Below are 14,327 nucleotides of genomic sequence, written 5' to 3'. Positions count from 1 at the left end.
ACTGCAGGGCATGCATTACTGGAAAAACCAGGTGCCAGCTAGCTTTTCCTCGCATCTGCTTTCAACGCAGCAAATTTCCCCTTTGCTTTGACTGAGACACGTTCCTCTCGCCCTCCGCCACACCTATCTTTTGTACATTCCAAACTTCAGAGCACTTTGATGAGACAAGTGCCTGTGAATACAAAAAGTCAATGGAGAATGCGAGCATCGATCTCGCTGCCTCTCGCATGCTATGCGAGCGCTCTACCATTTGAGCTAATTCCCCAGCACATCCGATCCACCGCCTGTAATTTGCTCAGCGCCACAAGCACCATTGCATGTCTGCCACTGCTCACCGTTGCACAATCATCAGCTCACACACAGACACACTCACTCAATCATCAACCAACCACTCAGACACACATACGGTCGCTCTCTGCCACTGTCACTTTTCATGTCCCCAAACGACAATTCATTCTCCCGCATGCAAAGAATTATACTTGTGTCTATTTTTACAACCGATTGTAACGGCAGTTGGAATTGATATCTCCACTTCAATGTAGCGACAAACATTCAAGGTACAATCACTTCCTCACAGAGACACCGAAACATACCGTGTAATGCGTCACCTCCGTGAACATGCGTATTCACCTCAGCTGAAATCTCGCCCCTCAGCACACACATATCACCAACACCACCACAGTTAGCAACCTTTCCAATTCACCTTTCCTGTATTATCACGCGCCGGTGGGACCTCATGTGTCAGAAGCAGAACATCGTCATGAACCAAGGAGATGGCCACGGATCCATTTCTTCTGACAGATTGTAAAACTTCATCGACGACTCAATATTCTGCTAGAAATCTACACTGCTATCAAAGTGAGCATTCTCGGATCTGCTATTCCTGTCTATTCCGTTGCCGCATTCTCCGACGCTTTTGGAAAAGGACAACCAAATGACAAATCAGCTGAAAAGCTCAATGACTGAATTCCATCATCACTCGACGATTTGCCTCTCTCCGGGTCGATGATAGGAGGAACACCACACTGCAGACATACGCACACTGCAAACCTGCTGTTCCAAGAGCTCGCTTGTGCAGGATGCTCCAATTTCATGCTCCTGTACACTTAATGCACATCTGCCTCTTCTGTTTCACAGCTCCCACTTCAATGTTCTTGCAGAAATTTGAAGATTTTTCACCAGACTTGTGCCACCACACAGATGAGCCGAATTCCACCTCAGCGGATATATGGAAACGACATTAGGCCGATAACAATGCCGTCAGCTGCCTTCGCTTTCAACGGTGCCCTCCAACGATGCGCCGGAATTCAGATTCTGGCATCCCTTGCTCGTGCAGTTTGGAATCGCTCAACCTAGACTGATTGCTAAATGTCTTCCAACGAAGAGGTCACCGATGTTCCATCTGGGCATTTGTGTCGGTCTCTTCCTCTGTACACTTGCTCCGGTGATGCATATCTGTTATCTGTCAAGTAGGAGGCCGTGCACAATTCTGATTTGATGGAGGCAGACGTGAGAGCACGGAGGAACATCTGGTGAAACTTCTGATATTCCTTCTTCGCTGCCGCTGCTACTGTGTGATCGAAAATCTCCGGAGGGGATTGACCTGAATCGTCGGCTTTGCCTGTTGCTTGGTGGCCGGGGTCCGGGTGGAAACATTCGGCAGAGAGGTTGCTCGGTGCTCGGTGTGGGAGCGCTGGTCGGAGGCTGGGAGTTTTCGGACGGACTCAGAGTTGGACTGTGGTCCGGTGCTTCGAGGACGCTGCATCGGCAAGTTCGAGGCGCTGGAAACTCATGGCAGGGGGAGTTTCTTCCTTCTACTGTCTGCGTGAGTTGATGAGGCCATCGGGGCTTTGAGAAATCTTTCCCGTGCCCATGGTCTGCTCTTATCAAATTACGGTATTGTTTTACACTGTTGCAACTATACGGTAGAATTATGTGTTTTTTGTCAGTTTTAGTCTTGGTCTGTCTTGTGTTTCTGTGATATCATACCGGAGGAATATTGTATCATTTTTTAACGCCTGCATTTTAAAATTACAGTAAACGAGGACTGAGTGTCCTCATCATCTAATCATATCCAATCTAATATTTCTATCTTTGTGTTACTTTAGGACCAGTGAGAGTTGTCATACTGTCAGAGCAGCAAGCGTGAGGACATAGCGCTCTGAAATGTGATCCAGTGATCTGCTGGCCGTGCCTGTTATGTGATTAGATGCCTCTGTATTCTATCCCGTCACGACTCGGAGCAATTCGGACCGCAGTCTTGTGCCACCGAGAAGCTCTGTAATACGGAATTGATGATCGGCGTAGTAAAAGAAGTCCCGATCCTTCGAGCCGGATTTGAACCAGCGACCTAAGGATGACTCCATTTCCTCTACAGTCCTCTGCTCTACCAACTGAGCTATCGAAGGAAAAGCGACACCCAGCTTTGCCACGTTGGCTCCTATCGACAATGATTATGCAGATTTTCATCCTAGTGTCTCTCCACCCACAGCAACAACCTGCCAATTGTAATATCTAGTCCTTCAAGCACTATGGGCCACAGGCGACCGGATGACGCACATCACCAAGCTTATCACCATTCTCGGTGCGACTCGAACACAGCTCTTTGATCCTCTTTGCTTGTCAAAATCAAAGGCTACTCAGCTTTCTCATTTCACCCAGTGTCCAGGGCAATTTCCTTTCGACCACTGAACTGATTTCTGTCTGAATGGTCGTCTGCTACTCATACATTACTGAAACACCAGCTGTCAGCTGGCTGCTCCTCGTATCTGCATTCAACGCAGCAGATTTTCCCCTTTCCTTTGACTGAGAAGCTTTTATAGATATGTAAAAAGGAAAAGACTGATAAAGACAAATGTAGGTCCCCTGCAAACAGAAACAGGTGAATTGATTATGGGGAGCAAGGACATGGCAGACCAATTGAATAATTACTTTGGTTCTGTCTTCACTAAGGAGGACATAAATAATCTTCCAGAAATAGTAAGGGACAGAGGGTCCAGTGAGATGGAGGAACTGAGCGAAATACATGTTAGTAGGGAAGTGGTGTTAGGTAAATTGAAGGGATTGAAGGCAGATAAATCCCCAGGGCCAGATGGTCTGCATCCCACAGTGCTTAAGGAAGTGGCCCAAGAAATAGTGGATGCATTAGTGATAATTTTTCAAAACTCGTTAGATTCTGGACTAGTTCCTGAGGATTGGAGGGTGGCTAATGTAACCCCACTTTTTAAAAAAGGAGGGAGAGAGAAACCGGGGAATTATAGGCCGGTTAGCCTAACGTCGGTGGTGGGGAAACTGCTGGAGTCAGTTATCAAGGATGTGATAACAGCACATTTGGAAAGCGGTGAAATGATCGGACAAAGTCAGCATGGATTTGTGAAAGGAAAATCATGTCTGACGAATCTCATAGAATTTTTTGAGGATGTAACTAGTAGAGTGGATAGGGGAGAACCAGTGGATGTGGTATATTTGGATTTTCAAAAGGCTTTTCACAAGGTCCCACATAGGAGATTAGTGTGCGAACTTAAAGCACACGGTATTGGGGGTAAGGTATTGGTGTGGGTGGAGAATTGGTTAGCAGACAGGAAGCAAAGAGTGGGAATAAACGGGACCTTTTCAGAATGGCAGGCGGTGACTAGTGGGGTACCGCAAGGCTCAGTGCTGGGACCCCAGTTGTTTACAATATATATTAATGACTTGGATGAGGGAATTAAATGCAGCATCTCCAAGTTTGCGGATGACACAAAGCTGGGTGGCAGTGTTAGCAGTGAGGAGGATGCTAAGAGGATGCAGGGTGACTTGGATAGGTTGGGTGAGTGGGCAAACTCATGGCAGATGCAATTTAATGTGGATAAATGTGAAGTTATCCACTTTGGTGGCAAAAATAGGAAAACAGATTATTATCTGAATGGTGGCCGATTAGGAAAAGGGGAGGTGCAACGAGACCTGGGTGTCATTATACACCAGTCATTGAAAGTGGGCATGCAGGTACAGCAGGCGGTGATAAAGGCGAACGGTATGCTGGCATTTATAGCGAGAGGATTCGAGTACAGGAGCAGGGAGGTACTACTGCAGTTGTACAAGGCCTTGGTGAGACCACACCTGGAGTATTGTGTGCAGTTTTGGTCCCCTAATCTGAGGAAAGACATCTTTGCCATAGAGGGAGTACAAAGAAGGTTCACCAGATTGATTCTTGGGATGGCAGGTCTTTCATATGAAGAAAGACTGGATGAACTGGGCTTGTACTCGTTGGAATTTAGAAGATTGAGGGGGGATCTGATTGAAACGTATAAGATCCTAAAGGGATTGGACAGGCTAGATGCGGGAAGATTGTTCCCGATGTTGGGGAGGTCTAGAACGAGGGGTCACAGTTTGAGTATAGAGGGGAAGCCTTTTAGGACCGAGGTTAGGAAAAACTTCTTCACACAGAGAGTGGTGAATCTGTGGAATTCTCTGCCACAGCAAACTGTTGAGGCCAGTTCATTAGCTATGTTTAAAAGGAAGTTAGATATGGCCCTTGTGGCTACAGGGGTCAGGGGGTATGGAGGGAAGGCTGGGTTCTGAGTTGGATGATCAGCCATGATCATAATAAATGGCGGTGCAGGCTCGAAGGGCCGAATGGCCTACTCCTGCACCTATTTTCTATGTTTCTATGTTTCTATGTTCCTCTCCCTCTCCGCCACCCCTATCTTCTGTACATTCCAAACTTCAGAGCAACTTGATGAGACGAGTGCCTTCGGATTCAAAATGTCAATGGAGAATGCGAGCATCCATCTCGCTACCTCTCGCATGCTAAGCGAGCGCTCTACCATTTGAGCTAATTCCCCAGCACATCCGATTTACCTCCTGTAATTTGCTCTGCGCCACAAGCACCATTGCATACCTGGCACTGCTCACCGTTGCACAATCATCAGCTCACACACAGACACACTCACTCAATCATCAACCGACCACTCAGACACACATACGGTCGCTCTCTCCCACTGTCACCTTTCATGTCCGCGAACGACAATTCATTCTCGCGCATGCAAAGAATTATACTTCTCTCTATTTTTACAACCGATTGTTATTGCAGTTGGAATTGATATCTCCACTTCAATGTAGCGACAAACATTCAGCGTACAATCACTTCCTCACAGAGACACCGAAACATACCGTGTAATGCGTCGCTTCTGTGAATATGCATATTCACCGCAGCTGAAATCTGGCCCGTCAACACACACATATCACCAGCAACACTACAGTTAGCACCCTCCTGCATAAGAGTGACCATCATATGGTGGAATTCATCATTGAGATGGAGAGTGACATAGCTAAGTCAGAAACAAAGGTTCTGAACTTAAAGAAGGGTAACTTTGAAGGTATGAGACGTGAATTAGCTAAGATAGACTGGCAAATGTCTTTTAAAGGATTGACGGTGGATATGCAATGGCAAGCATTTAAAGATCGCATGGATGAACTACAACAATTGTTCATCCCAGTTTGGCAAAAGAATAAATCAGGGAAGGTAGTGCACCCGTGGCTGACAAGGGAAATTAGGGATAGTATCAATTCGAAAGAAGAAACATACAAATTAGCCAGAAAAAGCGGCTCACCTGAGGACTGGGAGAAATTCAGAGTCCAGCAGAGGAGGACAAAGGGCTTAATTAGGAAAGGGAAAAAAGATTATGAGAGAAAGCTGGCAGGGAACATAAAAACTGACTGTAAAAGCGTTTATAGCTATGTGAAAAGAAAAAGATTGGTGAAGACAAATGTAGGTCCCCTACAGACAGAAACAGGTGGATTGATTATGGGGAGCAAGGACATGGCAGACCAATTGAATAATTACTTTGGTTCTGTCTTCAATAAGGAGAACATAAATAATCTTCCCGAAATAGTAGAGGACAGAGTATCCAGTAAGATGGACGAACTGAGGGAAATACATGTTAGTAGGGAAGTTTTGCTAGGTACCTTGAAGGGAAAAAGGCAGATAAATCCGAACGGCCAGATAGTCTGCATCCCAGAGTGCTTAAGGAAGTAGCCCAAGAAATAGTGGATGCATTAGTGATAATTTTTCAAAGCTCGTTAGATTCTGGACTAGTTGCTGAGGATTGGAGGGTGGCTAATGTAACCCCGCTTTTTAAAAAATGAGGGACACAGAAACCGGGGAATAATAGACCGGTTGGCCTAACGTCGGTGGTGGAGAAAACGCTAGAGTCAGTTCTCAAAGATCTGATAACAGCACATTTGGAAAGCGACGAACTCATCGGACAAAGTCAGCATGGGGTTGTGAAAGGAAAATCATGTCTGACGAATCTCAGAATTTTTTGATGATGCAATTAGTAGAGTGGATAGGGGAGAACCAGTGGATATGGTATATTTGGATCTTCAAAAGGCTTTTGACAAGGTCCCACACAGGAGATTAGTGTACAAACTTAAAGCACACGGTATTGGGGGTATGGTATTGATGTGGATGGAGAATTGGTTGGCAGACAGGAAGCTAAGAGTGGGAATAAACGGGACCTTTTCAGAATGGCAGGCAGTGACAAGTGGGTTACCGCAAGGCTCAGTGCTGGGACCCCAGTTGCTTACAATATATATTAATGACTTGGATGAGGGAATTAAATGCAGCATCTCCAAGTTTGCGGATGACACGAAGCTGGGTGGCAGTGTTAGCTGTGAGGAGGATGCTAAGATGATGCAGGGTGACTTGGATAGGTTAGGTGAGTGAGAAAATTCATGGCAGATGCAATTTAATGTGGAAAAATGTGAGGTTATCCACTTTGGTGGCAAAAACAGGAAAACAGATTATTATCTGAATGTTGGCCAATTAGGAAAAGGGGAGGTGCAATGAGACCTGGGTGTCATTATACACCAGTCATTGAAAGTGGGCATGCAGGTACAGCAGGCAGTGAAAAAGGCGAATGGCATGCTGGCATTCATAGGAAGAAGATTCGAGTTCAGGAGCAGGGAGGTACTACTGCAGTTTTACAAGGCCTAGGTGAGACAACACCTGGAGTATTGTATGCAGTTTTGGTCACCTAATCTGAGGAAGGGGATTCTTGCCGTAGAGGGATTACAAAGAAGGTTCACCAGATTAATTCCTGGGATGGCAGGACTTTCATATGATGAAAGACTGGATCGACTAGGCCTATACTCGTTGAAATTTAGAAGATTGAGGGGGGTTAGAAACATAGCAAACATAGAAACATTGAAAATAGGTGCAGGAGTAGGCCATTCGGCCCTTCGAGCCTGCACCACCATTCAGTATGATCATGGCTGATCATCCAACTCAGAACCCTGCACCAGCCTTCCCTCCATAACCCCTGATCCCTTTAGCCACTAGGGCCATATCTAACTCCCTCTTAAATATAGCCAATGAACTGGTCTCAACTGTTTCCTGTGGCAGAGAATTCCACACATTCACCACTCTCTGTGTGAAGAAGTTTTTCCTAATCTCGGTTTAAAAAGGCTTCCCCTTTATCCTCAACCTGTGACCCCTCGTTCTGGACTTCCCCAACATCGGAAACAATCTTCCTGCATCTAGCCTGTCCAATCCCTTTAGGATTTTATACGTTTCAATCAGATCCCCCCTCAATCTTCTAAATTCCAACGAGTATAAGCCTCCTTCATCCAGTCTTTCATCATATGAAAGTCCTGCCATCCCAGGAATCAATCTTATTGAAACGTATAAAATCCTACAGGGATTGGACAGGCTAGATGCAGGAAGATTGTTCCCGATGTTGGGGAAGTCCAGAACGAGGGGTCACAGTTTGAGGATAAAGGGGATGCCTTTTAGGACCGAGATTAGGAAAAACTTCTTCACACAGAGAGTGGTGAATCTGTGGAATTCTCTGCCACAGGAAACAGTTGAGGCCAGTCCATTGGCTATATTTAAGGGGGAATTAGAAATGGCCCTTGTGGCTAAAGGGATCAGTGGGTATGGAGAGACGGCAGGTACAGGGTTCTGAGTTGGATGATCAGCCATGATCATACTGAATGGCGGAGCAGGCTCGAAGGTCTGAATGGCCTACTCCTGGACCTATTTTCTCTGTTTTTATGTTTTTATTCACCATTCTTGTATTACTACGACCCGGCGGGAACTCATGTGTCAGAAGCAGAACTTCTTCATGAACCAAGGAGATGGCCGCGTCATTCATTTCTTCCGGCAGATTGTATAACTCCATCTACGACTCAACATTCCGCTGGAAATCTACACTGCTATCAAACAGAGTATTCTCGGATCTGCCATTCCTGTCTATTTCGTGGACGCATTTTCCGACACTTTTGGAAAACTACAGCCAAATGACAAATCAGCTGAAAAGCTCAATGATTGAATTTCATCATCACTGGACGATTTGCCTCTCTCCTGGACGATGATAGGAGGGACAAAACACTGCAGACATATGCACACTGCAAACCAGCTGTTCCAAGAGCTCGCTTCTGCAGGGCGCTCCAATTTCATTTTCCTGTACACTTAATGCACATCTGCCTCTTCTGTTTCATAGCTCCCACTTCAAAGCTCTTGCAGAAATATGAAGATTTTTCTTCCGACTTGTGCCGCCATATTAGTTAAGCCAAATTACACTTCAGTGGATATATGGAAACGACACAGGTCCGTTAACAAAGTCGTCAGCTGCCTTCGCTTTCAACGGTGCCCTCCAACGATGCGCCGAAATTCAGATTCTGGCATCCCTTGCTCGTGCACTTTGGAATCGCCCATCCTAGACTGATTGCTAAATGTTTTCCAACGAAGAGGTCACCGATGTTCCATCTGGGCCTTTGTGTCGGTCTCTTCCTCTGTACACTTGCTCCGGTGATGAATATCTGTTACCTGTCATGTAGAAAGCCCTGCACAATTCTGATTTGATGGAGGCAGACGTGAGAACACGGAGGAACATCTGGTGAAACTTCTGAAAGGCCTGCTTCGCTGCCGCTGCTACTGTGTGAACCGAAATCTCCGGAGGGGAATTCCCCGAATCCTCGGCTTTGCCTGTTGCTTGGCGGTCTGGACTTGGGTGAAGCCTTCGGCAGAGATGGTGCTCGGTGCTCGGTGTCGGAGCGCTGGTCGGAGGCTCGAAGATTTCGGACCGACTCAGAGTCGGACTGTCGTCGGTTGCTTCCAGGGCGCTGCATCGGCAAGTTCGCGGCGCTCGATCCTCATGGCAGGCGGAGTTTCTTCCTTCTACTGTCTGCGTGAGATAATGAGGCCATCGGGGCTTTGAGACTTTTTTTCCCTGCCCATGGTCTGCTCTTATCTAATTACGGTATTGATTCCATCTGCAGACCCCAGAGCCTGCTGGCCCTGATGCTAGCAGGCATGAACTTCAGATTGCGGCCGCTGCCATCGATCTCGCCGGCTCCAGCACCTCAGGGCATATTCAAAACCTGGACTCCAGCAACGACCATGGACACCTTCAAAGTGATTGCGCTACCACCAACTGCGACTCCAGTTTTGAACTCCAGGCCGGGTCTTTATGTGCTGCTATTGTGACTCCCGTCTCCCCTTCCCCCACCATCACTCTGCAACCCCGTGTCCCTCAGATCCTACCGTAGGCTCCTGGGCCCACACCCCAACCCTCCCCTCTCCACTGACACCCCCAGCCTCCCTCCTTCCCCCTCTGATCTCAGCTCTCATCCGTGCCGGGTCTTTTCCATCCCCTCCGACCTTTAACCGTCTGAGGCAGAACGCTCTGTCCTCAATTAGGGCCTCAACTTTGTCCCCCTTGGCCCACACCTCAGCGAGTTCCCCGTTCGCCATGATGCGGAACTCTTCTTCCGCCGTCTCCGTCTCCGAGCCTACTTCTTCGGCAAGGACTCTTCCACCCCCGCCGATGACCCCTTCTCCCGTCTTCAATTCTTCTCCTCTTCATGGACACCCCGCTCTGGTCTTCTGCCTGCTCTGGATCTCTTTATTGCTAACTGCCGACGGGACATCAACCGTCTCGACTTCACCGCACCTCGTTCCCATTCCAGCCTTACTCGTTCCGAACGCTCTGCTCTCCCCTCCCTCCGCACTAATCCTAACCTTACCATTAAACCGGCCGATAAGCGGGGTGCTGTTGTAGTCTGGCGTACTGACCTCTACCTTACCGAGGCACAGCGACAACTCGCGGATACCTCCTCTTATTTACCCTCGATCGTGACCCCACTAAGGAGCACCAGGCCATTGTCTCCCACACTATCACCGATTTTATCCGCTCAGGGGATCTCCCATCCACTGCTACCAACCTTATAGTTCCCACAGCTTGCACTTCCCATTTCTACCTCCTACCCAAGATCCACAAACCTGTCTGTCCTGGTGGACCTATTGTCTCAGCTTGCTCCTGCCCCACCGAACTTGTTTCTGCGTACCTCGACACGGTGTTATCCCCCCTTGTTCAATCCCTTCCTACCTATGTTCGTGACACTTCTCACGCTCTTAAACTGTTCGATGATTTTAAGTTCCCTGGCCCCCACCGCTTTATTTTCACCATGGATTTCCAGTCCCTATATACTTCCATCCCCCATCAGTAAGGTCTCAAAGCTCTCCGCTACTTTTTGGATTCCAGACCTAATCAGTTCCCCTCTACCACCACTCTGATCCTTCTAACGGAATTAGTCCTCTGGTCCTCACCCACCACCCCAGCAGCCTCTAGGTCGAACATATTATTCTCCGTAACTTCCGCCACCTCCAACGGGATCCCACCACTAAGCACATCTTTCCCTCACCCACTCTCTCTCTCTGCTTTGGGCAGGGATCGCTCCCTACGCGACTCCCTTGTCCATTCGTCGTACCGCCCCGCCCCCCCCGCCCGCCCCATCCCTCCCCACTGATCTCCTTCCTGGCACTTATCCTTGTCAGCGGAACAAGTGATACACATACCCTTACACTTCCTCCCGTACCACCATACAGGGCCTCAGACAGTCCTTCCAGGTGAGTCGTCACTTCACATGTGAGTCGGCTGGGGTGATATGCTGCGTCCGGTGCTCCCGATGTGGCCTTCTATATACTGGCGAGACCTGACGCTGACTGGGAGACCGTTTTTCTGAACACCAATGCTCCGTCCGCCAGAGAAAGCAGGATCTCCCAGTGGCCACACATTTTAATTCCACATCCCATTCCCATTCTGATATGTCTATCCACGGACTCGTCTAATGTAAAGATGAAGCCCCACTCAGGTTGGAGGAACAACACCTTATATTCCGTCTGGGTAGCCTCCAATCTGATGGCATGAACATTGACTTCTCTAACTTCCGCTAATGCCCCACCTCCCCCTCGTACCCCATCCGTTATTTATTTTTATACACACATCCTTTCTATCGCTCTCCTTTTTCTCGCTCTGTCCCTCTGACTATACCCCTTGCCCATCCTCTCGGTTCCCCCCGCCCCCGCCGCCACACACGCCTTTTCTTCTCCCTGGGCCTCCTATTCCATGATCCTTTCATATCCCTTTGGCCAATCAACTGTGCAGCTCTTGGCTACATCCCTCCCCCTCCTGTCTTCTCCTATCATTTTGGATCTCCCCCTCCCCCTCCCACTTTCAAATCTCTTGCTAACTCTTCCTTCAGATAGTCCTGACGGAGGGTCTCGGCCTGAAACGTCGACTGTTCCTCTTCCTGGAGATGCTGCCTTGCATGCTGCGTTCACCAGCAACTTAGATGTGAGTTGACGGTATTGCTTTACACTGTTATAACTAAACGGTAGAATTATGTTTTTTTTTGGTCAGTTTTAGTCTTGGTCTGTCTTGTGTTTCTGTGATATCATACCGGAGGAACATGGTATCATTTTTTAACGCATGCATTTTAAAATTACAGTAAACGAGGACTGAGTGTCCTCATCATCTAATCATATCCAATCTAATATTTCTATCTTTGTGTTACTTAAGAACGAGTGAGAGTTGTCGTACTGTCAGAGCAGCAAGCGTGAGGACATAGCGCTTTGAAATGTCACCCAGTGATCTGCTGGCCTTGCCTGTAATGTGATTAGATGCCTCTGTATTCTATCCCGTCACGAGTCGGAGCAATTCGGAGTGCAGTCTTGTGCCACCGAGAAGCTCTGTAGTTGGGACTTGATGATCCGCGTAGTAAAAGAAGTCCATATACTTCGAGCCGGATTCGAACCAGCGACCTAAGGATGACTCCATTTCCTCTACAGTCCTCCGCTCTACCAACTGAGCTATCGAAGGAAAAGCGACACCAAGTTTCGCCACGCTGGCTCCTACCGACAATGATTATGCAGATTTTCATCTTGGTGTCTATCGACCCAGAGCAACAGCCTGCCAATTGCAATATCTAGTCCTTCCAACACGAGGTGCCACAGGCGACCGGATGACGCACATCACCGAGCTATCACAATTCTGGGTAGACATAGAGATAGACATAGACAAAGAGATACTTTATTGATCCCGAGGGAAACTGAGTTTCGTTACAGCTGCACCAACCAAGAATAGAGCATAAAATATAGAAATACAACAACTACAAACGATCAGACAACAAAATGCAAACTATGCCAGATTGAAATAAGTCCAGGACCAGCCTATTGGCTGAGGGTGTCTGGCCCTCCACGGGAGGAGTTGCAATGTTCGATGACCACGGGCAGGAACGACCACAGTTGTATCTCGGTGGAATATGGCCGGAGTCCAACAGCAAAACGTTCAATATCCGGGCTACAAACCCGTTCCTGGATCGTAATATGACCAGCCTTGCACCATCCATTGTTAACCAGAACAGCAAGCCCCCCACTCTTTTACGCTTACCGCTGTCAGTACACTTCCAGTCAGCCCGAACGGTCTGGAACCCTCCATGAAAAAGTTTTGATCGGTTATGTCCACGTGCAGTCCAAGTAGAGAACTCCTCTTCTCCATAAATCTCTGTTGTCTCGACCCGATCCTCTTTCCTCGCCTTTTTGATCCCCCTCTGCATCCTCTGTCTGTTTTCCTCCAGATTTCAGCAGGGGTGTCCGCCGCTCTGTTCGGTAAACCGGCCGGCATCAGCGCGTCGACTGATCCGTGGAATAAACATTGCGACCATACTGCTGCCACGCTAATGAGACGTGCCACAATGTAACTATTTCCAGAGATGAAAACCCAAATAAAACTCGCTCCACCACCATGTTAGAGAGGTTGCTGCATCAATGTGTTCCGTGAAAAAAAACAAGTTAAAAAAGAAAGAAGAAAACAGTAAGAAACTAGTCGGACCAGCTGCAACAGGCTGCAAGCACGACCGGTGCATGCGCAATACATCTGTGTTGGAGGTACGACACCAACACAGCTCTTTGATCTTCTTTCCTTGTCACAATCAACGGCTGACGAAGTTAGTCCTGACGAAGGGTCTCGGCCTGAAACGTCGACTGCGCCTCTTCCTATAGATGCTGCTTGGCCTGCTGCGTTCACCAGCAACTTTGATGTGTGTTGCTACTCAGCTTTCCCATTTCGCCCAGTGTCCAGGGCAATTTCCTTTTGACCACTTACCTGATTTTTGTCTGAATGGTCGCCGGCAGCTCATGCACTACCGAAACAACACTGCCAGCTAGCTTTTCCTCGCATCTACCTTTAACGCAGCAGACCTACGACACGTCCCCCTTTCCTTTGACTGAGACACGTTTCTCTCCTTCACCGCCATCCCTATCTTTTGTGCATCCAAACTTCACAGCAATTTCATGAGACGAGTGCCTCTCGGTACAAAATGTCAATGGAGAATGCGAGCATCGAGCTCGCTACCTCTCGCATGCTAAGCGAGCGCTCTACCATTTGAGCTAATTCCCCAGCACATCCGATCCACCTCCTGTAATTTGCTCAGCGCCACAAGCACCATTGCATGTCTGCCACTGCTCACCGTTGCACAATCAGCAGCTCACACACAGACACACTCACTCAATCATCAACCAACCACTCAGACACACATACGGTCGCTCTCTGCCACTGTCACCTCTCATGTCCCCAAACGACAATTCATTCTCCTGCATGAAAAGAATTATCCTTCTGTCTATTTTTACAACCGATTGTTATTGCAGTTGGAATTGATATCTCCACTTCAATGTAGCGACAAACATTCGCAGTACAATCACTTCCTCACAGAGACACTGAAACATACTGTGTAATGCGTCGCGTCCGTGAACATGCATATTCACCTCAGCTGAAATCTGGCCCCTCATCACACACATATCACCAACACCACCTCAGTCGGCAACCTTTCCGCCTTCACCTTTCCTGTATTATTTCGCCCCGGCGGGAACTCATGTGTCAGAAGCAGAACTTCTCCATGAACCAAGGAGATGGCCGCGTCATCCATTTCATCTGGTAGACTGTAAAACTCCATCTACGACTCAACATTAATAGACAATAGACAATAGGTGCAGGAGTAGGCCATTC

At 47.9% G+C, this 14,327-nt stretch overlaps 2 non-coding genes across 2 annotated transcripts; both read right to left on the bottom strand.

The window, feature by feature from the left end:
• Positions 1–2,322: 2,322 nt before the first annotated feature.
• On the bottom strand, positions 2,323–2,408 carry trnay-gua (transfer RNA tyrosine (anticodon GUA)). Its single transcript is given in 2 exon segments — positions 2,323–2,358; positions 2,372–2,408. It is a non-coding gene; the product is annotated as a tRNA-Tyr (tRNA).
• A 9,649-nt stretch (positions 2,409–12,057) lies between these two features.
• On the bottom strand, positions 12,058–12,143 carry trnay-gua (transfer RNA tyrosine (anticodon GUA)). The gene is given in 2 exon segments: positions 12,058–12,093; positions 12,107–12,143. It is a non-coding gene; the product is annotated as a tRNA-Tyr (tRNA).
• Between the last annotated feature and the right edge of the window lie 2,184 nt (positions 12,144–14,327).

This window comes from Mobula hypostoma, chromosome 1 (genome assembly GCF_963921235.1).
Source record: "Mobula hypostoma chromosome 1, sMobHyp1.1, whole genome shotgun sequence".
Lineage (NCBI taxonomy): Eukaryota > Metazoa > Chordata > Chondrichthyes > Myliobatiformes > Myliobatidae > Mobula > Mobula hypostoma.
This window is presented reverse-complemented; position numbering and strand designations above follow the sequence as displayed.